Raw genomic sequence first — 27,262 nt, forward strand, 5'->3', positions numbered from 1 at the left:
AAATATGCTCATCTTAGTCAATAATATATAAAAAAAGTTTTAACTATCATACTATATATACTAAGTTAAAAATTAGAAAATGTTCAGAATTTTTATGGCTTATAAACATTTGTTATAAGTTATAGTTTAACCTATAGTTAAGCATTTGTTTGTTTTTACTTAAAACTTTATGCATGAGTAGTTTTTGGATATTTGCTTGAGAGCAATCTGGCAATCGTAACAGACTTACATTAATAATAAATTAGTTAAATATTAAAATATAAATTTATTTAATTACTTTATTCAATTTAGTAAGAAACAAACAAATGCTTATTATAATTAGTTATGTGTAATTTTATAATAACTTTCTTTGCAAACTTTTGGAAATCTTGCTTAACATAAAGGACTTTCAAAACTAGTTAACACATTAAACAAGAAGTTGATGTGACGATCGCAACCGTAAAACTATTTTCAGCTTAAGAGTCGAAGGTTAATTTTTTCCGGTTATACCGTTTAAATTGTTGTTTTTTTAAGAAAATACTTTGAAAATAGCCAATATATGGAGGTTTTTCCAAATTACTCAAAATATTGTACAAAAATTTGTTGTGACAATTGCCAACTGTGAAAAATTATCAGCCCAAAGCTCAAAGGTCACAATTAGTTTGCTTGGTATATTTTAAATAATGGTTTTCTTGAGAAATAACTGGAATATAGCAAAAATGTGTTTTTGTTTCAAATCAGCAGAAACTTTGCACAAGAAGTTGTTGTGACGATTGCCAACCGTTAAACATTTTCAGCTGTAGGTCTAAAGTCAAATTTGGCAAAAAAAAGTTTAAATAGTAGTTTTCAAGAAAAAAATGTAAAATAGTCATATATATATATATATATATATATATATATAATGAGGACTTTCGAAATTAACCCAAAGATTACACAAAAAATTGTTGTGACGATCGCCCACTGTAAAAAAAATTTAGTTGTAGGTTTACGGTCAAATTTGCTGTAATAAAGTTTCAAATGAAGTTTTTTGAGAAAAAAAAAAGTAAAATAGCCTTCATAAATCAAAGGTTTTCGATATCAGCTAAACCTTTACACTTGAACTTGTTGTGACCGTTTTCAACAGTAAAAATACTTTCAGCTAAAAAACTTAAGGTTACAATTTTCGGGTTTTTCAAGTTTAAGTAGTTGTTTTCTTGAGGAAAATCAAAAATTAGCCTACTTATGAGATTTTTCAAAGTTATTTAAACTTTGCATGAGCAGTTGTTGTTACGAACGTCAACTGTATAACAAACTTAGCTGAAATCATCAAGTTAAGATTCAGGTTTTTACAGTTTGAATTATTGTAATTTTGAAAAAAAATGGAAAGAAGATTATGTGAGGGTTTTTCAATATCAGCTACAAATTGCACCAGAAGTTATTGTGAAGATTTCCAACTGTAAAATATTTTTGAGCAGAAAACTCTGAGATTGCATATTTTAGATTTATACAGTTTAAGTAATTATTTTTTTGAGAAAAATTAAAAAATAGCAAAAATTGAAGATTTCCATAATCATCTAAAACTTTGCAAAACAAGTTGTTGTGACGATATTCAGCTGTAAAACAATTTTCAGCTGAAAACTCAAAGGTCCTATTTACGATACAATGGCTTTTGTTAAAATAAAATTAAAATGTTTATATATGAAGGTTTCTTTTTATTTAACTTAAACTTCGCAAAAAGTTATTGTGATGATTACCAACTGTAAAACTATTTTCAGGTAAAAAATCAAAAGTCACATTTTTTGAAATTATAAAGTCGAAATTGTCGTTTTCCTAAGAAAAGCCTTCATAATCATGTAAAGGGTGGTATCCTTATACTCGACGTATTTGGATTTCTAAATTAATTGGTTTCAAAATTAGAAATAATTAAAAAATTACTAAAAACTTGTTTTTATCGAACAAATATTTAATTGATACATTTTTTAAAAAAGTTTTTAAAGTTTATATCTTTTTGTTTAATTACGCGACCTGTAAATGAACTTTTCAAGATAATTTTACCAGTTTATGAAAAGCTCATATTTTTAAACTGAGGCTTGAAAAACCACTTTTTGATTTGCAGAATAACATTTTTTGACACTAACAAAAGTTAAATTTTAGCTGTTTTTTGTTTGTTTACAAAAATTTTAACATTTTTTCAAGTTTTAATTTAAAATATGTTCGAAGAACGTCTTCAAATTTTTCAGATCATTGGGCATTAGATTATAATTTCATGTGTAAATACAACTTTTACTTCAAATATACAAGACATGCTTGTACTATCCCGTTATTTATTCATATAGCGAATAAAGAACAGGTTTCTAAAATTATAATTTTAAAAAAGTTTTAAAACTGTACCGATGGTGTGGGAACTCTAAAAAATAATTTATTTAAAATGGCAATCATAATTAATAATTTTTTTATGATTTTAGGGCGTAGGAATATTTTGTAAAAATAATGCATTTTGATAAGCTTTCCCACAATGAATTTATTTATTTGAGAAAACTAATGCGTTTTTTAATGCATATATAAGCAGTTTTGGCAGAGCATACGGCGGTTATTGGTGTGCTTTAAGTTAAAATGCATTTCAAACATGTTAAATTTAAGATTCTTTCTTGATTTTTTTAAGTCAATATTTTTAAATTTCAGGTTTTTCCAGGATTTCAGATTTGGTGGCAACCCATAACATTGGGAATATCTTAGAAAGTTACTTAAAATGTATTTTAAAAAATATATATTAGTAATACAAAAAATATATTTTATCCTTGCAGAGTTGTTACTCATTTTTTGAAAGTATTGTCAAGGTTTTCCAAATTTCTTCAAAATTTTTAAAAGTACAAAATGGGTTTATTTTTAGTTTATAGTTAAGTTCAAATTAAGAGGATGTTTTAGATAATATAAAAATTGTTGATGTTGTCAAGAGTTTTTATCTTTAGGAAAGACTTTTTGCGTCAAATTGAAATTTTATTACATAACAATTTAAAACAGTTACGAATACCAGGTTTTTAAAGTGATTTTTGTTAAAAATTTCAGGTTTTTCCAGGCGTTTTTTTATTTCTAAAATAAAAACTTTTTCCTATATTTTTTTTATATTTAAATTGTCAAATTCCAGTTTTTTTTCACCAATTGTTTTACCAAGATGAAACTTTAGAATTTCACATGTAGAAATAGGTTAAAATTACAGGTGCTTCTAGGATTTTAATAGTTTTTTTTATAATTTCATTATTGTACAAATTTTTTAATTAAGAGTATTTTCAGGTTTTTTGCCTAAATTGATTAAGTCAACATTTTTCAAGGATTCCAGGTTTTTTGCCAAACCTTTATAGACATAAAAAGTTATATTGAAAATATATAAATAATTTTATGCAAAAAACAAAACAGAAAGGAACAAATCAACACATGACAAAATAGGATCATCAGAATGATTGACTATAATTAAGCGAAATATGTTAACTGAAGAAGAAATAAAGTTAAAAAAAAATAATGTATTTCTAATATGAATATATACAATAAATTTTGTCTCTTATAGTGTTGAAAAATTTTATAAAGTAAACTTGTAAAAGTAAATTTTAAGTAAAGCACTACACTTAAAATATAAGTTGGTGAAAAAATAGTAGATACAGTAATTAGTGTGAAGATACTAAAAGATAAAACAGGTAAAGACTTAATTTTTTTAGATTCTTTTTAATAAAAAAACTAAAAATTTTAACATTCTGTAAAATTAAACTATTTCATTTATAACTGAGAAAGATAAAAAAATGCAAAATATACTATAATATTATAAGGTTTATTTTTAGAATAAACTTTTTAGTAGTCATAAATATGAATAAAATTGTTTCACTAGTTAAAACTTTTTTTTCTAGAATAGTATAAATTTAAATTTTAAAATACTCAACAGTTTTTTATTTACCTTAAACATTAACAACTGTAGTTGTTGGTTCTAACATTTTAGCACAAGAAATACAGTGTAATTAAACATTTGTATGTATCAAACAAAAATTAAACAAACTAAAAAACTTAGGTTAGCTGTCTATGATAGTAAACTGACTATTAATAATGACACTAATATTTTTATTCCCAATATTTAATAATAAAAAGACAGAATACCTTCAAACTATTCATTAAAATTATTTTGTGACTTAAGAACAGTAAATACTTGTAAAATGGAACTTTACAAAATGGACTCTTACAGGGGATAAACTTTTTCAATAAAAATTGCCAGTTTAGCTGTTTTAAAAAACCAAGTAAGTGAAACTCAAATAATATTTTTATAATATGGCTTATTTTATTGAATAATATATATATATATATAATTCAATTTTCATACTATTTATACTAAGTTAAAATGTTAAACATTTTTTTACACTTTTGTATAGTTTCTAAGTACCAAAATAAATAGAACCCGAAATAATAAACAAACATTTGTATATACTTAAAACGTTATGCTTTTTTTACTTTTTGCTATTTGCTGAAGGGCAATCTGGCAACCGTGCTATTTTGTAACGGACTTACATAAATAAGGAAAACAATACTTGAACTAATAAAAAAATATTGTATTATTTTATCCAATTAAATAAAAAAAAATAAATTTAGTTAGTAGTATTTAACTTTAAATGAAAATTCTAAAACTTATAAGATATTAAAGACTTTTGATTTTAGTTTTATTATATTGCTACAACTTTGACAAACTAAGTTTTAAATAAGCATTTAAACCAAAAAAACATACCTTTTTACTATGAAACTAATAAATTTTGCAAACATTTTATCACAACTACTATTAACAACTATCTGAAACTTAGTTGATCTCTTATTAGCCAAAAACGTTTCAGCTTAGTTAAAAAATGTCGTTTTAATAACTAATGTAGGTTTCTATTTAGCCTTTTTTATGTGGAGAGGTATAATAGTTTCAAAAAAGGCCACTCCAGATTGTTTCATTTTACAACAAGTTAGTTAAATGAATAAGTGTGAATTACAAACTTATTTTGATATATTTAATGAAAATAATAAAATAAACAAAATTCTAGCGATTGTTTGAAATTTATCTTCAAAACTCAGTTGCCAAAAACAATAAACTGTGGACATTAAAAACCTAATAACTTATGTTTCTTTAAACAGAAGATGTCATGATTTAATTTATTGAAAACTTAATTTCAACGAAACATGATTATATAAAAAATTTGTTGATATAAGCATTATACTGTTTATAAGGTGTCTATTTTTAAGTACTATTCTTGATTTTTCTACAATTTAAAGTTGTTCATAAAGATTTAAAGTTGTGCATACTTTAATAAACTTGTTATTGCTTATTAATTTTCATAACTTTTATAAATTATTAGTAAAAGTTACCTAATCCATATTTGATAACATATAGCTAAATTATAAGCAATAGATTCGAAAAGTTCGTTACTGTTAAAATGAATAAAAATGCAGTATCTGATAAAACATAACGTAGTGCACATTAAAAAAAAATATTAGCACTGTTTATTAAACGATAAAAAAAGCACTAAAAAATTTTGGTCTAAGGAACTGTTGTGTGAAGGAACCTTTTGGTTATCGAGTTGTACACCACATACATATAATCTTTCTTACGAGCTGTTACCTATAGTTTTTCTATCATTTAGTATTTAAATCTTTACTAACAAAACAATCAGTTAAATAAAACTAAAAATGAAAGAAGATATAAATGAACGAAAATTAACTAATACTTGTATTTGTAATGTACTATGAATTTTGTTTAGTAAAATAAGAACAAAAAGTATATATGTATAATTTTAAATTACGTTTAAAAGTAAATAAACAACACTAGTAGCAAACGTTTGGATATTTGAATAATAGGTTACAACTTCTTTAAAGAAATTAAAATGTAATACGCTGAAAGATTTTTACCAAAAACTTTTTTAATTATTTTTTGCTAAAAAGGTAGTTTTTATTTTATTTAATAATCTAACTTGAAAAATAAAAATTTTCGAATATGAAAAGTTAAATAAACTATTGTAAACTTTTTTTAAGAATTATCCAGAAATTAGTTTTACAATACCTGAACTTAACATTTATAAATGAAAGTATGAAGATAAGTATTATACAACTTTTGCTTTACTAAAAAAACACAAAATACAACAAAATTTAATAATAATGATATTAACAACAAAAAATTTGTTTCCATACATATTTTTTCTATTTTGATTACTTTTCTAAGTCTAATTCTAATTATAAAATAAAACAACATTTGCAAACATAAAAAAAAAGAATTTTATCTATGATTTTTTTAAAAGAAAAAGAGATTTTAAACATAAGTTTGCTTGAAACAGTTATCTCAGCTTACTTTTTAAATAGCTTATTTTCTGCCAAAATAAAAACGTCTGAAACTATTTGCATGTAAAAAATAACAAAAATAAATTATAAAAAAGTTTGTAAGCAGAAAAAAAATACAAAAGTTTGTAAAAACTCTGAACATAATTCAAAATGGTAACCTTTAAGAATAACCTTAAAAATAACTAGATATAAAATGCTAAAATCTAGACTACTCCAAAGAAACGAAAAAGTAACGAAACAAATCAACTTTCGAACGAAAAAAATCAAAAGTTTAAAAGTATATTTAAATGTTTCGATAACAAATGACAAATATTATTAAATCCTTTAAAAAAGTAAATATGCAAGTAGTAACGATCACTAATGACCTTGGTAATCAATATTTGAAATATAAACTTTAAGTTCATCCTAGAACTTTCAAAATGACTTATATTTTTTAAACATAAAGGTAGCTTAGGTCTATAACTATCTACCTTAGATGGAGAGTGACTTATGACTTATTTTGGTGTTAAATCTAGGTAGGAAAAAATTGTTTCTGAAAACCTAGTATAATAATTAGGATATTGACGTTCAGTTAAATTTATGCTTTTGAAAAAATTGATTCTCAAAATATTTTTGGTCCATATGTATGTATTAAAGACTTTTTTACAAAAACTAGAATATCTAAAAATTAAAGATATCTTTTTTTTCTTAATAGATGACTTGTAATTTATGCTTAAACAAAAAGTTTATGCTTTTTTATGAAATATTTTTAAATCTAGGTTTATCATTTTGCATAAAACTATGAACACTTATAAAAATAAATTTTAAAACAAGCTTTTAAACTTAAAAAACATACATTTTAGTTACAACAAAGTAAAGAAGCAAAAGTAAGTATATATATGTTCTTATTAAAAACAAAAATAAATACTTTAGATTATCGCAAATTAATGGTCTAAAATGAATACAAAAACAATTTTAAATCCGACTGTTGAAAACCACGTAATATTTGTAATTGTTTAATCTAAATGACCAAAAAGTGAATTTATAACAAAAACATAATTAATGAAGTATAAAGTACTTACATAAATATTGTAGAAATACTTATTTATAAGACTAATAAATTAAATTTATAATAAACTATATGTTACTATAATATATAGAAATTTTGATATAATAATAACAAACAACATATAGATTTACAACAGCCGGATTTAAAATATATATTGTTTTTAATATTTACCATTAATCTACAGTAATATATTTATTTATTTTCGTTTTTGATAAACACATATTAATACAACTACTTTAGGTTTTATAATTTCCTTACGATATTTATTTTTTACAGAGCTCTTTTGAAAGGTGTTATCTTGCAAACACACTGAGACATGTGTTAGTTTAAAGGGAAAGAATACTTATTAAATTTGTTATTATTGTCTATTCTAGTGAACTTGTTTCGCTCGAACATTTTTTAGCAAACGATTAATTTGACGGAATGGAGGTAAACTCAGCTCTAAGTTACAAAAAGTCGAGCAAAAGAAACTATTTTTGTTTTTCTTATGTTCTTATAAATATTTTGTTTAATATTTTTTTTTCAATACTAAAATGAATGAAATGAACTATATTTGACAAAAAACACTTGGCAGCTGCCGTGTCAGAATTGAAAAGAAAGTACTAATTAATTAATAAAAGTTGTTTGAATAGCACATATTTTAAATCTTACAGTAGATACTCTTGAGTTGATGGTGAAGAACAAAAAAATAATGTCTTTAAAAGTTTTCTGAGAAATGTTTTCGGAAGTGGCCATAGCTTTTTATATCTCTTTAAAAATGGCCTTATGATAAATTGCATGGGAAACCCTGCTTTTAAGTAATCTGAAGAAAGAATGCATCAAAATAAATTTTATAAAATGACTAAAAGAAAGTTTCAAGATTCAAAAAAAAAAACAGTTTATACTTTTAACAAAATACACTAATTGAAATATGAACAGCTTTTTTTCGGTGCATAACTTATTTAGAAAACATTACAAAACAGATTTCATTTTTTTATAATTTTATTTGAGTACTTTCGTTGTAAGGCTTGTCAAAATTTTTATCTTACTAAATTTAAACTGAATTGAAATTGGAATAAAATTATACTGTAGTTTAAAGTTTTTAAATTTAAAACGACGTAATAATTAAATGTAAACACTAACTAAATTCTTACACTGTAGAACTTTGAAGTACTAATAAAATTCGTTAGATTAATATAAAACTAAAATAAGCCGGCATTAAAAATAAAATTTCACTTAAAAAAAAATAACGAGAAACTAATTACTTTAAAATTACTTAATATGAGGATTTAAAAAGTCTAGTTTGGTATACGAACTCTTTTTCTGCTTACATATACTGTACCGTAAACCTTGAATGTATACCCCTTCTCGAAAATGTGGCTGAAAATAGTTCTCCGCTCTCACTAAAATTTAAAAGTTCTCCTTTTTATAATTTTTAGCACACTCAGGATTGTCCAACAAATTTTGCCCAATCGCCAAGAATTATTTCTTCGTAGGTTTCTCCGAACGACCATCAAACCAGCTTTTTAAGATTTTTGAACATGCTGATCGATTCTTACGTGAGATCTTTGATATCGCGGGAAACGTGGGAAAAACATATCAAAAGAATTCTTCGCGTAAGAATCGATAAGCATGTTACAAAAATCTTGAAAAGCTGGTTTGATGGTCATTCGGAGAAACCTACGAAAAATACTTCTTGGCGATTGGGCAAAACTTGTTGGACAATCCTGAGTGTGCTAAAAATTATAAAAAGGAGAACTTTTTGGCGATGTATGTAAGGTTTAATTGGGCACTAAAAAATAAAGACATAAAAATAAAACTATAAAAAAGTGATAGTAACTACGAAAAAATATAGTTCTTTACAAAGTAGCTTAAAAATAGTTTAAAACTAAATACACCAAATTCATTGAAAATAGAGAAATATACATGTTCTGAGGTTATTAATTAATCCTATAACTAATCTAGACTTATCATTAAAAAAACATAACTATCCTGTGTCAGCCAGAGCTTAAATACAAAATTTAAAACATCCTAAGCTGTACCAAGATTTTTAAAAAGTTCAAAATTGTTCTAAGTATTTTGAATGCTTTAAGTTTTGACAAACTTGTAATACATGTTTTTTTAGTTTGTAAGTCGTTAAGGTTGTTTATATATCGGGGTTGTCACTTTTTTTTAACAAAAAACTGAGTAAGAAAAGCTAACTAAAGTGAAAAAAATTGTCCTGAGTGACCAGAAACTGTACTTGTGTAGCAACCTTGTTAAACGCTAGGATTAAAAAAATATAGTTAACTAAATGTGTTAGAATTATAACCATTATATAAAATCTTTCACAGTAATTACAGGGCAATCTTTTGATAAGCTGTTATATGAAAGCATTAACTTAACTGATAGTAAGTTTTTAAATTTTAAAATGTATAATTAGCTGTTACGACTATTATGAAACATAATAAACTGTTAAGATAAAATTAGCTTTGTAAAATTTTATAATAAGCTGTTTGTAATACAGTCCTTTTAATAGTATTTGTTAGCAAGTTAAACAAATAAATCTATCACAAATAAATCTTTTAATTGTTTAAATAGCAGCTTGTGTTACAAACAACTAGTTTTAGTTTTATCAATCTAGCTTGAGTCAGCTTAAGTTAGTGATAGAAAACAATAACCTTAGTAATAAAAACGTTTTGAAAAGTAAATTTAACTAATAGTCTGGGTTTCCACTCTTTAAGTAAAAAAAAACTGTTATAAGTGTCAAACAAAAGTCCTAAGTGTAAACATACTGAGTTTTTTTAAATCTTGAAAAAAGTTTCAAATTTTTTTTAGATTAATTAAAACTAGTTCTTTAACAAAAATAGTTATAAAACCACAAAATAATGAACTCTATTTTCCTGAAAATTTTGATTAAGTTCTTATGAGGTTATTGAAAATACCTAAAACTAAACTGATTTTATCTTAAAAAAATTTCACCTATCCTAAGTCAGCCTGTAGTAAATAAAAAGTTTACTGTCCTGAGCTGTCCTGAGATTATAAAATACCTTGACTTATTTTAAGTTTAAGACAACCCTGAATATTTCCTTAATTTTACTAAAGCTACAAAACCTTGTTGATCAAAACAAATCATAGTTTGGTAATCTAAAAAAAAATATCTTATTAATTTACTAACTTTTAAGCAGTTAAGCTGATTTAAACTGCTATTATGTTAAAAACTAATTAGGCCGTATATAAAAAAAGACCAGGTTAAAAGATATTAAATTAACTTTTGTTTGTGTTGTTAATAAGGATGTTTTTATATTACATATACAGACATTGTACACGTACAAGAAGTACATTATAAGATATAAGTGATCAAAGATGGTTGACTTAAAAGGATTTTTACAGGAGCAGAATATCAGATTAAAATAGAATATTTAACTGAAAGTATATCTGTTAGTAACTTTTAAACGTATCTTCTCGTATTATATTTACAACAATTTAACTTTAAAAATTAAATTGCGTTAAAAATGCATTCTATATTAAATGTAAGTTAGAAAAATATGTAACTTAAACATAGTAGTAACACTAGTAATAATCTTAATAAAAAAAAAGTTTACTTTATGGAGGTTGATATAATAAAAGGAATCAATATTAGATTATTAAATAAAAACTACAAAAAAATGAAATAAATTTTCAACTAAATTTATTTTTTATTTGAAACTATACAAACATTAAGTTGTGGTTAAAAGACAAAAAAAATAAAACCAAAAAATTTTTATTAATCATATTAAAAATAATAATCAGGTTAGATATGATCAAGTTTGAACTGATCGAGTTAGAAATAATCGGGTTAGGAATGATCAGGATATATTGGGTTTGAACAAATTGTTTAGAATAAAATCAGGTTAGAATAAATCGGGTTAGAAATGATTGGATTAGAAATAATCAGCTCAAAAATAATTGAGTAAAAAATGATCGCGAATAGGAAATGATAATAAACCCAAAAAAATACCTTTCGCGATATTATAGTTGAAGAAACTTTCACCATAGCACCGTTTAACTTTCAAAAAGTTTCTTAAGTTTAAACTGTATAGGACCCATTCTTGCAACTTTTAAATTGTTTATTCTATTTATACTTGTGAAATTTATCATGAACATTGTAAACAACTTTAGGCGATGTATGTAAGGTTTAATTGGGCACTAAAAAATAAAGACATAAAAATAAAACTATAAAAAAGTGATAGTAACTACGAAAAAATATAGTTCTTTACAAAGTAGCTTAAAAATAGTTTAAAACTAAATACACCAAATTCATTGAAAATAGAGAAATATACATGTTCTGAGGTTATTAATTAATCCTATAACTAATCTAGACTTATCATTAAAAAAACATAACTATCCTGTGTCAGCCAGAGCTTAAATACAAAATTTAAAACATCCTAAGCTGTACCAAGATTTTTAAAAAGTTCAAAATTGTTCTAAGTATTTTGAATGCTTTAAGTTTTGACAAACTTGTAATACATGTTTTTTTAGTTTGTAAGTCGTTAAGGTTGTTTATATATCGGGGTTGTCACTTTTTTTTAACAAAAAACTGAGTAAGAAAAGCTAACTAAAGTGAAAAAAATTGTCCTGAGTGACCAGAAACTGTACTTGTGTAGCAACCTTGTTAAACGCTAGGATTAAAAAAATATAGTTAACTAAATGTGTTAGAATTATAACCATTATATAAAATCTTTCACAGTAATTACAGGGCAATCTTTTGATAAGCTGTTATATGAAGGCATTAACTTAACTGGTAGTAAGTTTTTAAATTTTAAAATGTATAATTAGCTGTTACGACTATTATGAATCATAATAAACTGTTAAGATAAAATTAGCTTTGTAAAATTTTATAATAAGCTGTTTGTAATACAGTCCTTTTAATAGTATTTGTTAGCAAGTTAAACAAATAAATCTATCACAAATAAATCTTTTAATTGTTTAAATAGCAGCTTGTGTTACAAACAACTAGTTTTAGTTTTATCAATCTAGCTTGAGTCAGCTTAAGTTAGTGATAGAAAACAATAACCTTAGTAATAAAAACGTTTTGAAAAGTAAATTTAACTAATAGTCTGGGTTTCCACTCTTTAAGTAAAAAAAAACTGTTATAAGTGTCAAACAAAAGTCCTAAGTGTAAACATACTGAGTTTTTTTAAATCTTGAAAAAAGTTTCAAATTTTTTTTAGATTAATAAAAACTAGTTCTTTAACAAAAATAGTTATAAAACCACAAAATAATGAACTCTATTTTCCTGAAAATTTTGATTAAGTTCTTATGAGGTTATTGAAAATACCTAAAACTAAACTGATTTTATCTTAAAAAAATTTCACCTATCCTAAGTCAGCCTGTAGTAAATAAAAAGTTTAATGTCCTGAGCTGTCCTGAGATTATAAAATACCTTGACTTATATTAAGTTTAAGACAACCCTGAATATTTCCTTAATTTTACTAAAGCTACAAAACCTTGTTGATCAAAACAAATCATAGTTTGGTAATCTAAAAAAAAATATCTTATTAATTTACTAACTTTTCAGCAGTTAAGCTGATTTAAACTGCTATTATGTTAAAAACTAATTAGGCCGTATATAAAAAAAGACCAGGTTAAAAGATATTAAATTAACTTTTGTTTGTGTTGTTAATAAGGATGTTTTTATATTACATACACAGACATTGTACACGTACAAGAAGTACATTATAAGATATAAGTGATCAAAGATGGTTGACTTAAAAGGATTTTTACAGGAGCAGAATATCAGATTAAAATAGAATATTTAACTGAAAGTATATCTGTTAGTAACTTTTAAACGTATCTTCTCCAAACTTCTACCACGTGTCTAATTATATTTTTTTTCAGTGTAGAGCTCGTTTTTTATTACAAAAACATCATCAAATTTTTATCTTTTCATCTAAAAATTTTATTTCAAATCATTTCAAATCTAATATTAAAGTGTTGAAGTAAAAATAAACTGAAAATGAAGAAAAGATAGAATTTTGGTGAATTTTTAAGTTGACAAGAAAATCAACTCTATAAAACTTGTGGTCTTTTTTATTGTATTGTAAACTTAAATTGGAAGTTAAAGAACAAATTTTTTGATCTATTTATAGTATAAAATCACACTTAAGATAAAAATTTCTTAAAAGTTTTTAAAATTACAGGTTTTTGGGTCAGCTTATTAGTTTAAAATAAAGTTCGAAAATGTGTAAAATAGTATAACAACACAGCAAAGACACTGTATTACTATTTTAATGTGTTTTTTTTATAAAAACTTTTGGTAATGGTATAAAATGTTTTTGATATGATTGACTTTTTTGTCAAATCAAGATAAAAAAATAGTTTAAAATTCAAGGTCATTAAAGTTTATAAATAACATGAGTAGCAAATTTCAGTTATTCTTCAGTATTTTTCAAATTCCATGTACCTAGTCAAAATTATCAAATTTAATTTTTCCAGGATTTCAGGTTTGGTGGCAACCCAGAACAATAGAAATGTTTTGTAAAGTACAGGGTTGTCAAAGGATCCATGTAAGTTTCTTCCAGGCTTTTTAAAAAAACAAATCCTTTAGTCCATTTATAGTATAAAAGCAAACTTTTGATAAAAAAAATTGAGAAATATATTCTAGGTTTTTAAAAGTACAGGGTTTTGGTCTACTTTTACTCAAAGTTAAAATTAAAGTTAAAACTGTGTTAAGCTACATAAAAACATTGCAAAGACAATCTAAAGCTAGTTTAAATGTGTTTTATAACAAGAAAAAATTGATGATGATTACTTTTTTTTTTAAATTGTTTTTGTTAATTTAGATGTAAAAATAGTTCAAAATTCAAGGTCTTTCAAGGTTTATTAGTAATTTTAGTACAAAAATCCATATTAACTCTCAAATTCCAGGTTTTTAGTCTAAATTATCAAATTCAAGGTTTTTCCAGAACTTCAGGTATGGTAGAACCAAGAACAATTTAAAAAATTTGTAAAGCTACTTAAAATATGTTTTCATATGAAAAATAAATCATTAATAATACAATTAAAAAAAATTATCCATCACAGACATTATTTCAATCAGATGAAACTTTGTTACTTCACATGTATAAATAGTAATAAAATAAAGGTGTTTTTAAAGTATTATTAACTTTTTTAGAGATTTCATGTTTAAAAAAAACTTCTTTAATTAAAAGTTTTTCCATTTTTTTTTTGCCTAAATTGACATATTCAAAATTTTCCTGGGTTCCAGGTTTTTTTGGCAACCCTGTGTAGATATAAGAAATTATATAGATAATAAATAAGTAAATTTACTGAAAACAACAAAACTTAAAGAAAGAAAGCTAGACATGATAAAAAAGGGATCATTGAAATGATATTGACTATATTTAAACAAAATTTGTTAAATGAAGAATAAATAATATTAGAAAACAGTTAATATTTTTGAATATGAATATAAACAATACATCTTTTTCTCTTGATAGTATTAACTTTTTTTTATAATAAACTTTGAAAATTTTATTTTAAATAAAAATTTCAAATAAAAATTAAAGTTAGTGCAAAAGCAGTAGATGTAGTAATTAGTGTTAATATACAAAAATATAAAATAGGTAAAGGCTATATTTTGTTAGACTTTGTTTACATAAATACTATTATTTTAAGCACTCTATTAGATTAAACACATTCATTTATAATTGAGAATAATTTAAAAAAAAATGCAGAATATACTATGATACTTCATTCATTAAAAAAAAACCTTAAAAAGTAGTGGTCATTAAAATGAATAAAATTATTTAAAAGGTTAGACCTTTTTTCTAAAATGGCATGCATTTAACATTTAAAAAACTCCACAGTTTTTTTTATCTTAAACACTTGCAACGGCAGTTGTTTTTTCTAACACTTAAGCACAATAAATATTGTGTGACTAAATTGTTATATATATAAATCAAAGTTTAAACACATTCAAAAACTTAAGGTTAGCTGACTGTTATAATGAACTAATCATTGACAATGACTATTTTATTTTCATGATTGTCTAACTTCTAATAAAAAAAAGACAGACTACCTTCAGACCATTCTTTATAATTTTTTATGCCTCAATGTATGTAAATACTGTTAATATTGAAAAATTGACAAAATGGACTAAAACAGGCTCTAAAATTTTTTAATAGAGTTTACTAGTATATCTTTTTATAAAGACTAAGTAAGTAAAACTTTGACCAATATTTTTGTACAAAGGTTTATTTATTAAACAGTATAAAAGTTCTATCATTTATACTAAGTTGAAATAAAAAACATTTTTTACACTTTTGTATGGCTTTTAAAAAACCAAAAAAAAAATCTTAAATAACAAACAAAACCATGTTTGTTTTTTTATGTTCATTGTAATTTATTTTAAGCTTTCACATAAGTAAACTTTTATGGATAAAAATTTAACAAAATTTACTTAAACAAATTTCAATTTTATTCAAAAACTTAAAGCAGTAAAGGTGTTTTTAAATATTAAGCGTACAAAACTATCAACAATATTTTATAATATTGTATTTTACACTTATATATGCCTTCTAAATTGCGAATAACAAAAAAAACTAGATAATGAACAAACAGTTGTTTCGTTTTACTAAAAAATTATGCTTGAGTAGTTTTTAGCTATTTGCTCAGGGGTAATCTGGCAACCGTATTCTTTTGTAACAAACTTACATAAAAACAAAAATAATCATTGACCTATTTAAGAAAACTTCTGTTTACTTGATTATTTTTATCTAAGTCCTATTTTTATTGTTTCGACAAATATGTAGTTATAAGTCTCGATTTTTTCGAAAATGTGAAAATTGCTCAATTTTGTGAAGAAAACATGAGCAATAAGATATTTTTCACAATAGAAACTAAAAATAAACTGCTAAACAAAATTAGTAACAAATTTAATCTAATCAAAGAAAAACAATTTAATGATGTAATATAAGAGAACGGGTCACTTTTGCACGAGCGTCACTTTTGCACGAGGATACACTTTTGCACGAGGGTCACTTTTGCACGAAGGGTCACTTTTGTACGAGGGGACACTTTTGCACGAGGATACACTTTTGCACGAGGGTCACTTTTGCACGAAGGGTCACTTTTGTACGAGGGTCACTTTTGCACGAGGGTCACTTTTGCACGAAGGGTCACTTTTGTACGAGGGTCACTTTTGCACGAGCGTCACTTTTGCACGAGGATACACTTTTGCACGAGGGTCACTTTTGCACGAGGGGACACTTTTGCACGGCGTCTTTTTTGCACGAGGGGACACTTTTGCACGGCGACTCTTTTGTAAGAGCGTCACTTTTGCACGAGGGGACACTTTTGCACGGCGACTCTTTTGCAAGAGCGTCACTTTTGCAGGAGGGGACACTTTTGCACGGCGACTCTTTTGCACGGAGGGTCACTTTTGCACGAGGGGACACTTTTGCACGGCGTCACTTTTGCACGGCGACATTTTTTTTTAAATTGATTTTTTTTTACTTGAATAATATTTGCTTTTAAACTTAAGTTGTTTTGAATATATAAGATGTAGTGATTTTTTAATGAAATTTTAATGTAAAGACTTTATTTGAAGTTTTACGTAGAACATTATAATAACGTACCACAGTTCATTAATTTATATTGTTTAGCTTAATTTAAATAAGCTAGATGAATACACATTTTTTAATTTTAAATAAAAACAGTTTTGAATACATTAAATGAAAATAATCTGAATTTTGTTACTTTTCAAACAGGAAAATAAACTTAATTTAGTAAGGCTTTAAAACTTTTGATTATTATTTTTTACTTGTTTTCTCTTAATGTTATAATTAGCATTATATAGTTGTTGAATAAATATTTTAAATTTAATTTCAAACAATAGTTAAATTAAAAACAAAGATTTAGTTAGTTTCGTTAGAAGTGTAAAGGTATTTCAGATTTTACTTGTTGTTTATTTTTTTTTTTTTAGTTTAGCGTGAGAATGAAAAAAACAATAAAATAGCTCATTTTTCATGGTTTAAACTTAGATTATTTCATAACAATAATGTTCTATGATCAAGATAAGCCAATGACAGAGTAACATTTGGAAGTTTGAACTTATGTTCATCAAGAGTATCAAGAGACCCATACACCAGCATTCCATGATCATGAAATAAGCCGATAAGAGCCAAACGTTATTGTCCTTAAAGCGTTAGGTTTTTGTTTTAGTTGTTAGTCAATGCATTTAAATACTTGATGTTGATCGTTCTACTTATAATCGTAAATAGATATAAGTTTGTGATTAAAATTTTGCTTTTTAAGTTAACCTATAAACTTTATATCATATTAAGGTTTTATATTTGTTTTAATAAATAAACCATATGTATTATTTTATCTTTTATTTATGTGTCTTCCAGTTTAAGTGGTCTAGATTTTGATGCCTAGGTTTTATCATATGAACAATAAACTTGTACCTGTATAGTAAATTATATAAAAAGGCATAGTTTTTGATTAATATATTAAAATTCAAAATAAACTAGAACAACTTACTTACATTAAATATTTTTTTTTCCTAGTTTCTAAATAAATTAACTTTATTGTCCCTGGTATGAATCTTTTATAAATAATTTTATTTTATCCTTTCGTTAGTTTGTTTTTAACATTAACTTTTACTGTTTAAGACTTTAGACTTTTCATTTTTTGCCTTTAATATAGGTATATTATAAAAATTTATTTTCTAGTTTCTTTTTATGTTACAGATTTGGTAGTAGCTAAAAAAACTTTTAACCGGCCTGCACGCAAAATTGATTTTCCGTGCGAAAAAGTCATCGTGCCAAAATGTCGCTGTGCAAAATTTCATCGTAAAAAGTGACGTTGTGCAACAATGCTAACGTAAAAAATTATCATCGTGAAAAAATGTCGCCGTGTAAAAGTGTCTCCTCTTGCGAAAGTGTCCCCGTGCAAAAGTGTCCCCTCGTGCAAAAGTTACGCTCGTGCAAAAGAGTCGCTGTGCAAAAGTGTCCCCTTGTGCAAAAGTTACCCTGCGTGCAAAAGTGACGCCTTGCAAAAGTGTCCATTCGTGCTAAGGTGACGCTCGTGCAAAAGAGTCGCCGTGCAAAAGTGTCCCCTCGTGCAAAAGTGTCCCTTCGTGCAAAAGTTACGCTCGTGCAAAAGTGACACCCACCAAAATATAAAGTACTTTCTGAAACAGATCCAGTTAGAAAAGATTGTGTGATTATTAAATTATGATTAATCTTTTGACAAAATAAAATCAGACGTGTACAATTAATTTACAACTTGACGAAAACTTAAACGGTTTTCGCAGTTGGAAATAAAAACAATGCGTATGTGTTTAATTAGAAGTTATAATAAAATATTAAAATCTTCGAAGTTAGAACTGTAAAATTATTCAATAACGAACAGTTTTGGTTGTTTATAACAATTGAAAAGTTTTATCTTTCAAGTTGTGCAACTTTAGTAAACATAATATTTATTACAGTTTGTATAGTGTTTTTTTAAACAAAATACATTTTCTATAATACTATTTTATTTTTGACGTGTTCTTGTCAAAAAATAATCTAATGCTCTCGGGCTGAATAACTACAAAAAGTGACTATATAATTTTTACTGGTGAAAAGCACTGTCTGTGTTTGGTTATAAGTTACAATAAAAAACCAAGATCTTGGAAGTTCGAACTGTATAATTATCCAATAACGAACAACTTTGCTTGTTTAATTTTGATGGAAAAGTTCTATCTTTTAAGTCGTGCAACTTGAGTGATAATAACTTTTTTACAGTTTATAAAGTTTTTAGAAAAAACCTTTCTTATAAGATTTATTTTTACTTCGACGTGGTTTTGTCAAAACTCTACAAAATCTGACTATATAATTTGTATTGGAAAAAAGCACTGTGTCAAAGTTAAAGTCCCCGGCAGTAGCTAGGATTAAGTTCTAAATAAATAACTTAAAATAGTACTTACAAGATATTTTTAATCACTAAACACAATGCTAATTACAAATTTTTCTCTATATCACAGTTGAATAGCATTCTCGAACTAACTGTTTACACGTAAAATTCCCATTTGTTAATTTGTAACATTCGACATATAACCTTGTGTTTTAAATTTAAAAATGTAGAGCTATGTATTTCAGTAAATAAGAATGTAAACTCGAAAGTCAATCTGACTTGCATATATTTACTGATTCAGCATTTAAATAAAAGCTTCTTTTTTATTTTGTTTATTTACACAAGGGAACCTTTATTCAGATGAACCCCTTTAGAGAATTTAATAAAGCCTCTTTCATGAGATTAATCATAGACCAACCATTAAAAACACTTAAGACCTTTTTATGCTCTACATCTGCAACATCATAATATCTAGTGTAATTTTTGAGCTATGACATCATGCCCCCCCCCCCCCCCCCTTTGGTTCCTTTACTGCTCATGCCCCAAATTTTTTGACTCTTTTTATTGCTGACTTAGTAAATATGCAACTCAAACTGACGTAGAAATATACAAGCTAGATAAAACTAGCTTGACATTTTAAGTTAATAAAAGGTTAAAAAACAACTAATTGTCAAAGCTAAAAACTGAAAAGTAATTAATTTTACTTAGGTCTGTATAAACTTTACTAAATCATAATTATAAAAATATGACAGAGAAAACAAAAAACTAATTATGGTTTGAATAAATAAGTAAAACATAAAAATACTTCTCAAAGTTTACTTTAACAAATGTCACTGATTGAAAACCATTATAGATTTAATGACAACCTGAATTGCCATGATTTACAGATTGATAGTTTAAAAGTTATAAACTTCTAGCATCCACTAAGACATTATTTAATGTTTTGTTTATATTTTGCAAATGTTGCCTTCTATCAGTCGTCTCCGTGGCGCAATGGATAGCGCGCTGGACTTCTAATCCAGAGGTTCCGGGTTCGAGTCCCGGCGGAGATGCCTTTTTGATGTGATAGTTTGTTAATAAACCTTTATTAAAATTATTTGTATACTGTTGCTTAAACTTGATTTAAGACAGTGGTATTCTAGCTAATCAAAATCTGAGAACCCCTAAAATGAAAATTTATTGCTTAAAAAAGATGTTGATTTGATTTTTTTTTGTTTAGTTTGACCTGTAAAATCAAAATTAAAGAGCTCACTACTGGACCCTATGCATATAAGAGACTAAAAACAACTCATAACTTTTATGATCGTACATATACTTTAGAATTTTAAAATATGCTACAAAAACACTTTTTTTTATTCCTAATTAAAGTTAATTGAATATGAAGTTTATTGTATTCAAGTTAATAAGTAATATCAAATCTTATTTATATTGTTTGTTCGTCTTATAGGTAACCAAGAAGCTTTTTGTTATGTTTATTAGTAGAGCTTGTCTTTAGGTTTGATCATAACAGTTTCAGACAGTTTAAAACTTCTAAAAGCGCTAGCTTTTATATTTTTGGTCGCACGAAACTGAAATATGTTTTATAACTTTTTGAGAAAGTAATGGATGAATTCTTTAATATTTTTAATAATGTTCATGATTCTAAAATTTTCACAATAGAAAGAGAAAACAATGATGAACTTGCATTTTTATACGTACAAGTTGGACGAAGAAAAAATAGATTTTCAATTTCAGTGTAAAGAAAAATGTATGTAAATAGGACGTATTTCGTATGTAAGTAATTACATAAAAGAAATATTACTAGATATTATATATAAGTAAATGTAAATTTATGAATTATTTATTTTTAATTTACAAAAAGTTATGTTTAAGCAGTTAAAACAATTATATTATTTTTAACCATAATGATTTTTTCGAATACTAACGACAAAAATAATATTTTTATGTATCTATTTATAATGTAGTATAACTTAAGTAACTTTTACTAGACGATAAATATAAGGAAAAATAATAAAAAATAAAAATTAAACTTGCTAAATTTTTATGTATACTTTCAAATTGTGTTAAATTTAAAACTAATATATAAAAATACTACTTTTTTGCACAATTTTATTTCACTAAAAATTCCATATTTGCATGTTAACGGGTATTAAAATCAATAAAACTAGTGTTGATGTCTACTGTGATGTCATAGTTGTATCGGTGCAATCTACTCTGATGCGATAGTTATATAGTGCAATCTACTGTGATGTTGTAGTTGTAGTGTTGCGATCTAATGTTATGTCATAATTGAATCGTTGCGATCTACTCTGATGCTATAGTTGTATTGGTGTAATCTACCGTGATTTTGTAGTTGTAGTTATTTTAGCTGTTTCTAGGTTAGTACCAGAACATTACAAGCCAGCTTAATAATTTTCTAATACATTAAATAATGATTTAAAATGATTAAACTTTATGATATCAAAAATTAATTGTTCAAAATTTAAGTTAAAATTCTTAACAAAATTTACTTACACTTGAAAGTTAGTTGATATCGACAATTTTAGTTGAAGTTCTAGGTTATTTTTTAGGGGTAGCTTAATTAAAAGAGCAATTTTATAATCCAAAAATAAGAAGATCAAGCTCAGACTTTTTTAACAAGTCTCACCATAAAAATAATATTTCTGATAAGTTTTTCTCACCCACCAAAGATATATCAACCTTTAACTTATTTCAATGTTTTTAAAAATGTAACCTACTACAATAAATATAAGCTAATAAAGATATAAAGGTTTGTTGATGATGTTTTAACATCTTCCTTCACGGTCTGTTTTATTTTGTTAAAAGTATGGAACTAGTTTGAAACTTATTTAAAATATCAAAATATCTTTAACTAATTAATATTTGAAGAAGAAATATTATTAAAGATATTAGTATGTACTTTATCATAGGATGTTTATATATACAAAACATCATTGTTTTGATTCGTTAAGGAACAACTTTGTTAGGCACAGTAAAAGTGTAAAATTTTTTTCAACCAAATATACACAGTTTATCTATAAAATCTATCTACATACAGTTTTTGTTTGAAAATTCACCTTAATTAAGTCCATTACTAGCTAAAAAAAAACAACTGAAATTACTTAGTAACCGTCTGCATTTGTATGATAATTCAATTAATTTCTATTTTCTGACTTGAAAAATAGCAGCTTTGATTAAAACAAACTGTGTACTAGTTTCAAAAATTAAAAGGAATAAAGGTAGTAGAGCTTCAACAGTAAAAATAATACAACAAATGAAGTAATTATCTTTAAAATGTTTTAGTTTAAGAAAAATTAAATAAAAAAACAGTTGTTAGCTTTATTGAAGTTATTAAAATCACCTGTATGCTCTTGAGTAAGAATTAATTTTTTTATAAACGAATCACTTAATGAAGATTGTATAGTCAAAATTTAATATGAAACATTATTAATTCTGAAACCAAATGCTTACAAAAAAAACAAGTCAATAAAAAGGCTTTTCAGTCATCTACTTTTAAAACGGTTTAATTCTACTTGAATATAATATGTAGTTGTAAAACAACCTAAAGTATAACCTATAACAATATACAAATATTTACGTAGCATTAATTTATATTAGAAATAAATTGCTACTGAAGATACGCTTGAGAATGAAAAAAAAAGCAAAACATAAATTTACACAGGAATACTTTAACACTAAACTTTATATACCATTAATGATCATGATTAGCTTAAAATATAACAAATCAGAATGCATCATTTTTCTTGAGTTTAGTGTGAACATGTTTTGATGAGCTTAAAAGCCAATGTCTTAATTTTTCCCTTTAAGTTTTAACTTACTAGTATAAATTAAAAAAAAACTTATCATAATAGATTAAAAAAAAATTTTTCTACATAAAAAAAATTGCATAGGGATAAGTTGGGTATTTTAAAACCTTTATAAAAAGTCTAGCTTGCTTTGTCAAAAGATCTTTTAATCATCTAGAATCATAAACAAAATTAACTTGTGTTTTTCAAATTATAAATCCTAATCAAGTTGAAAACTTAAAAATCTAATTTTATTACCTAATCCTTATTAACACTTTTAAGACATGTTAAAATTAGCATTCGTCATTTTTTTTCTTGTTGAAGTTTTTCTAAAAAATTAAAAAAAATGTGATGCATGCAAGTTGTTATTTTAAAGTCTAACTTATCAATGAACTATTAAAAATAGATTCGTTTAAACTATTAAAGAACTATAAACGTATGGGTGTACGACTTGATAACCGAAAGTTTATTTTGTACACCAGGTCCTTAGATCAAACTTTTTGAGCGCTTTTTAACAAATAGTATTTTAAATGCTACTATTTGGTAACTTAGTAAAAACATAAACTTAAGTGTTTTACCTTAAACTTTTTTTTTAATGCTACAAGCTATCATCATATCATTTTGACCATTAGATCAACTGATAAACTGATGCCCTAGCTTGGATCTCATTAAGACTTTTCTTTCAGTCGTAAACAAAGAAAGCTGTAGTCGTCATTATGCAAACATTTATATATATATTTTTTAAAGTTAACGTACATTGGTTTAATTAGAGACATCTATTCATCTAACTGCAGTGCAACGTAAAGAAAATTATAAAGACATCCGTAGCACGCGTAGTGTTATTAGATCTAATATAAAACGTCAGTTAAAGTCTAACGAGCTTAAAGCTATACTTTTAATAATTTACCAGGAAATATAAACCGACGACTTAAAACTTATCCAGCACATAGTATATGCAAAAAAATAACATAATATCTTAATTAAGCATATAAAATTTTAAAAACTGAAATTAATTTAACTTGAATTCTGCTCTGCCGAGATCTTACTAAAATGATAAACGAATCTAGCAAATTCCCAATTTGTGTGTCTGATAAATCACTACTAAACCTAAGCTTCTATAACTAACTTTTTTAAACTTAAAAGCTAACTTATGATAAAAATAGAGTCAGTTCAACACATTTTTTTTAATTATTTAAGATAAATAAAAAACAACGGTTACTTTTTTCTTCTTATGTTTATTTATATAAATCATTTAGTATATAAATCAATAAAAACTTGAAGTAGTAATAAACACTATTTTTTAAGCATGTTATAGGACTTAAGTCTTTACTACAATTAAAAAAAAAAGCTTCATTAATCACAAGAAGTTTTTTATTTGTAAACAAAAACCTTTAGAAAAACAAAAAAATAATAAAAGTTAACTGTAACACCTAATACACAACAGCAACACAAAACATGTTAGTAAAATATATGTACTGTTATTAGATAAGTGTTTGGGAATAAATTTAACAAAAAAACTCTAAGAAAAAAAAACATTTCAACTTAGTATACTTCAGCACAAAAGTTTCACGAACAAAATATTTATACTTCGTCTCCCTCAAATACAATCAGGTAGACTGGGATTAATTTAGATAGATTTTCTAAAAATTCATGTTTATCTTTACCAAACAATCCTACTCCTGTTACACTACTTCTGCTATCTTCAACCAAGTTACTGTCTTTTTGATTTAAATTTTTACAGTTTTTTTCTAAACAGACAACAAATACAAATGACAACTCTTTTACTGTGTTATCTACTTCACAATGATTACGACCATCATATGTTGCAACATTTAAGTTAGTTGTAAGTCCTAATTGTAATAAATCAATTTCATCTAGGTAATTCTGATCTTCAGGATAACCATTTGTAAGTATATCTTTTATTTCTTTTACTGCAACTCCATTAAGGTAAAGATACTTTTTTTTTAAATTTATAAACTTTATTTTTGTCAGAATGGCTAATTCTGAACAACTGTCTTATTTTTCGCAAATTCCTCACATTTTTAATATCAAATGAACGCAAAATAAACTTGTAATCATCACTATTCTTATCCAGAAGCTCAGTAATAAATTTTCTTTTTTCATTATCTTTCAGTTTTAATGTGCTAATTAACTGAAAAGAAAGTTGTTCCATATAACAACTTGATATATTTTCTAAATCAGAAGTGAGATAATCAATTTTACAAAGATGGTTTTCTTTAGTTTCTTTCTTGAAATCTTCTGCTATCATTGTAAAGGTAAATTCTATATCTTTATTATGATCACTGTTTTCTTCGTTTAAATTCTGACTTATAAAAGAAATAGCATTGCTTTTTGTATAATTTCTTATTTTTAAAACACTATAAAGTGTTTCAGCAATAATATCGCCTACATTAGTTTTTTCTTCAATTTCAGTTAAATAAGCAGGTACTACTAAATTGTGATGAGCTAAAGCTATATTTATTTGTTCAAAGTTTTGAAATGAACCTCTAATAATTTTTCTACGATGACTATCAAACAAGTCTAACAAAGATTTTTCAATTTTTAGTGGTTTTTCTAAACTTTTGTTAAACATTTTTATGAATTGCCCATTTCTTAGATATTCTTGAAAAGATGTTTGGTTTTCAGGCACATTATACGGTAGTTGTATTTCAGGGTTTGGTACACTGTTTACAAAAAAGTATTTTAACTTTTTTATTAAATTTTTTTCTGTTGCAAAACACACAACATAACTATAAGCATAACTAAAACTGTTAGTAAGATACACCCCAGGTCCATAAGATCCTTTTTGGGATGGATTAAACCCTGTTTTTAAGATTCCTTCAACATGTTGTGCTTTGGTTCCATGAAGCAAAAGTATCTGATTAGAATCGCTTGACTTTGTTGAAATATTTTCGTTTGATAGTACTCTGTATATTTTCAAACCTTTAGTTTTCTTTCTTGTGTCTAGTTGATTTCTAAAGCACTTATACGACAATTCATCGTTAAACTTAATTGAATTTTCTAGAAGTTCGTAGTCTGGATCATTAGTTTTCAATAACTCAAGTCTGTATTTAAAACTAGGATTAGCTAATTTTTTGAAACTTGCAGCATCATACTCACATAGTTCTTTTGCTTTTTCAAACACTTTTCCATTTTCGTAATCATCTTTTTCCTTGTTTATTTTATCTTCCCAAGTCTTAACGACAGTATTAAGAAAGTTCCTACAATTAGGATGATCTTTTAAAAAGTCTTCAACTTTATTCTTCACGGATTGTATTTTACGTTTCATTTTATTTGTTTTAACACTTTTTAAGAAAAAAAAAATAGTTTTTAAAAATTATTTATTTATTTTATTTTACAGAACAAAAGTTAACACAATAGATAGCTTAGTAAGATTATAGAAATTGTCTTGTAAGCACAACAACCAAAGAAAGACTATCTTACTACCTTATACTAAATTAATAACCTGAAATTTATTTGCAGTTTTTCCTCAGTGCCTAGTTAATATTATAACCAAAGAAATTGTACAACCTTTTAGATGAGCTTCATTATATTAATAAATGTACTTTACAGTTAATTTTTTACATTTATAATTTTAAATTTTTAAGAAAGATGCAGTCCTTGAAAAATTAAAATTTAGTTTTTTAAACTTGAACTAAGTTTAACTTCTGCAGACTTTTTAAAAATTTAAATGTTTTACCACAAGTCTTGACATTTTACTTTGATAAAAAGGAACACTAAAAAAAATGTCCGGAAAACTTTCAGTCTCAGTTGTTAAACACTTCAAGGATAAGTTTAGTAAAGTACTTTAAAAAGTTTACATTAAACAATAATGATTGATTAATATATACAATAAAAAATACAGTTTTTGTTTTCAGGATACTGTTTTGTTCTTTTAAATTAATTTTTTAATTAGAAATCCTGACATTTTACCAATATTTAGGATCTCTACTCTTAAACTTATAAAAACTGTCCTAGATTAACTAGAGTTTTTTTCTAATCTTATTGAAAATTTTTAAAGTTTTCAAAAAAAAGAAAAGTAGTTCTTAACAATTTTTGTTATAAAATAAGAAAACATTAAAACAAAATTTTCGTTAGACTTGTTAACAAAATTATTTTTATATTACATACAAAAAAAAACTAAACAAAACTAGTTTAGAAGCTTAAAATAAAAATCAAACTCAAAGTAATCAAATGATTTTAGTGAATTTTCTTTAAGTTTTTAAATACTAACTTTTCCCCTTTTTAGCATAAAATTAAACAT

At 25.1% G+C, this 27,262-nt stretch overlaps 1 non-coding gene across 1 annotated transcript; it reads left to right on the top strand.

Annotated features, from left to right (window-relative positions):
• Window positions 1–20,171: 20,171 nt before the first annotated feature.
• Trnar-ucu (transfer RNA arginine (anticodon UCU)) lies at window positions 20,172–20,244 on the top strand. Its single transcript has one exon. It is a non-coding gene; the product is annotated as a tRNA-Arg (tRNA).
• Window positions 20,245–27,262: the final 7,018 nt, after the last annotated feature.

This window comes from Thalia democratica, chromosome 6 (genome assembly GCF_965202585.1).
Source record: "Thalia democratica chromosome 6, ktThaDemo2.hap1.1, whole genome shotgun sequence".
Classification (NCBI taxonomy): domain Eukaryota; kingdom Metazoa; phylum Chordata; class Thaliacea; order Salpida; family Salpidae; genus Thalia; species Thalia democratica.